Genomic DNA, 2500 nt, shown 5'->3' with positions numbered 1-2500 from the left:
ACACTGCTCTAAATCCATCCGGGAATTAAACCAAATCCTAAACATACCCACCATCCCCTCCCCCCCCAAAAAAAAGTCCTAACAGTAAAGATTAATGGCAAAAGCATGCAACGATGACGTAACAATGAAAGAGTGACGTCATAGGTTCGGGCACATGTATCCCTCGTGGTCTCCAGGGCTGGGCACGCCGCCGGCCAGGGATGGGCACGTCGAGAGTGGATGACGGTATCCAAATGATATTCCTAAAGGTTAAACACACCCGATTTCTGCATGAGGATGTGGGTGGATTGATTTTATACCGTTTAGAAATGCTTATGTATGTATTTAACGATCTTATTTTATATATGAGGAGGAGGCAACTTTCTTTATATTTATTTTAAGCGATAGGGGTCTAGTATCCGATTTCTGTCGATTATCACGTCTCGTTTTCTGTCTGCAGACCAGTTAACGTATAGAAATGGCTCCGAGAAACACACAGCAAGCCTACAAGTCTCCTTTGTTCTCATTTTGTTCTGAAAGCTCGATATCACGTAAAATCAGTTCAGCTGATTATAAACCTGTTTATTCTGGGAAGGCTTATAAATATCTGAAAATTTGGAACAAGACTTGTGACCTTTTTTCCCCCGTTTTCTCTTTCGTAATTACAGCATTTCAGGTTATTGAACTCGCATGACCTCATCAGACACCGACACTCGATTCCAGGTCACACCAACGTCAACTTGCAAGGGCAACCGGGAGACGCAACTTTCACTCTCTCTCCCTTTTATCACCTACTTTCCTCTCTCCCTTCCTTCTTCCCGTTTATCACCTACTTTCCTCTCTCTCCCTTTCTCCTTCCCTTTTATCACCAACTCTCCTCTCTCTCCCTCCTTTCTTCCCCTTTATCATTCGGATTTGCTTATTTCACAATATCCAAGTCTGCCTCCCATCCGCTTGGCATCTCGTGGGATCGTCGACGCTGCCAACACGCAAAAAGGACGGAAATAAATTCATAAATCAGTGGTATATAGTCTAGATACGCCTCGTCTCCTCCCCCGTACTGTCACTATACCCACCGCATCACCATAAGCTGCTTACAGGCGTAATAAGCTTGTTAAGAGTATTTATATCGAATTCCTGTACTATCTACTACTGGCGTGTTCACTCTCCTTCAAATTTTCTACGAGCATATCACATTCCTTCACTACATTCTAGTGACGTGTGATAAATCGATAGTCAACTTATCAGTAAAGTCACCATATTGCTCTCTCTTTTTTTAACCATCAACAACTAAATTATCTTAAAAGACTTCCTGTATCGCTGTATAATTTTGAAGCATTCCACAATGTGCATCGTTGGCTATATAAAACCGTAATCTAATTTCCCCCCAATCATGCCGCCTCGATAAACTGAACACAGTCTTTCTGTCCTCTCTAGTCACTATACGTTGGTTGGACACCATAATAATTCACCATAGATATGCCATAAAGATAACAGTCGCCGTGTCACCATGGCTTATGATTTTGAATAAAATTTTCGAGTTATATTTTGCACAATGATTTCGCCATTTTATGTTATTTTTTTCGGGTCACTGTAAGTACTTCTCTCTTTCCTCTATTACCTTTACCCTCCTCTTCCTCCTCCTCCTCCTCCTCCTCCTTCTTCTTCTTCTTCTTCTTCTTCTTCTTCTTCTTCTTCTTCTTCTTCTTCTTCTTCTTCTTCTTCTTCTTCTTCTTTCTTCTTCTCCTCCTCCTCCTCCTTCTCCTCCTCCTCTTCTCCTCCTCCTCCTCCTCCTCCTCCTCCTCCTCCTCCTCCTCCTCCTCCTCCTCTCCTCCTCCTCCTCCTCCTCCTCCTCCTCCTCCTCCTCCTCCTCCTCCTCCTCCTCCTCCTCCTCCTCTCCCTTTTCGCCTCCCTTTATCTACCCCCCCCTTCTTCCTCTTTTTCCTTTATCCTCTCCCTTACCTTCTTTCTCATCCCCTTTCCTTTTCCCCTCCCCTTATCTATCTCCCTTTCCTTCCTCTTTCACCTTTGTCCTCTCCCTTCTCACCTCCCCCTTTCTTCTTACCCTTTTCACCTTTCGATTTTTTTTCTTTGTCTCTCTTCTCCTTCTCTTTCTCCCCCCCCCCCCACTTGCCCTTTTCTTGCGCCCTCTCTCCTTTCCCCTTTTCATCCTCTCCATCCTCCTTCTCCCTTTCATCCTCCCTTTTCCCTTCTCCCTTTCGTCCCCTCTTCTCCTAACGTTCATCCTCTCTTCTCCCTTCTCCCTTTCATATACTGTTCTCCTTTCTTCCTTTCTCCCCTCTTCTCCCTTCTCCTTTTCATTTCCTCTTCTTCCTTTCATCCTCCTCCTTCTCTCTCCCCCCTTCCATCCTCCTCTTTCTCCCTTCTCCCATTCATCCCCCTCTTCCGTTTCATCCCCCTTTTCCCTTCTCCCTTTCATCCTCCTTCTCCCTTCCCCCCCCTTTCTCCTCTTCTCCCCCCCCTCCTGGCTCACCGCCAGCCTCATCCTCAGTTCTCAGCC

At 45.4% G+C, this 2500-nt stretch overlaps 1 protein-coding gene across 1 annotated transcript in view; it reads left to right on the top strand.

Annotated features, from left to right (window-relative positions):
* Nucleotides 1-2500, top strand: part of LOC119598611 (phospholipase ABHD3-like) — a 24337-nt gene that overhangs the window by 7657 nt on the left and 14180 nt on the right. The gene's annotated exons all lie outside the window — the stretch shown is intronic.

The sequence above is a fragment of the Penaeus monodon genome, chromosome 41, assembly GCF_015228065.2.
Source record: "Penaeus monodon isolate SGIC_2016 chromosome 41, NSTDA_Pmon_1, whole genome shotgun sequence".
Classification (NCBI taxonomy): Eukaryota; Metazoa; Arthropoda; class Malacostraca; order Decapoda; family Penaeidae; genus Penaeus; species Penaeus monodon.
Note: the sequence above shows the minus strand (reverse complement) of the source record. Positions and strands in the feature narration are given on the sequence as shown.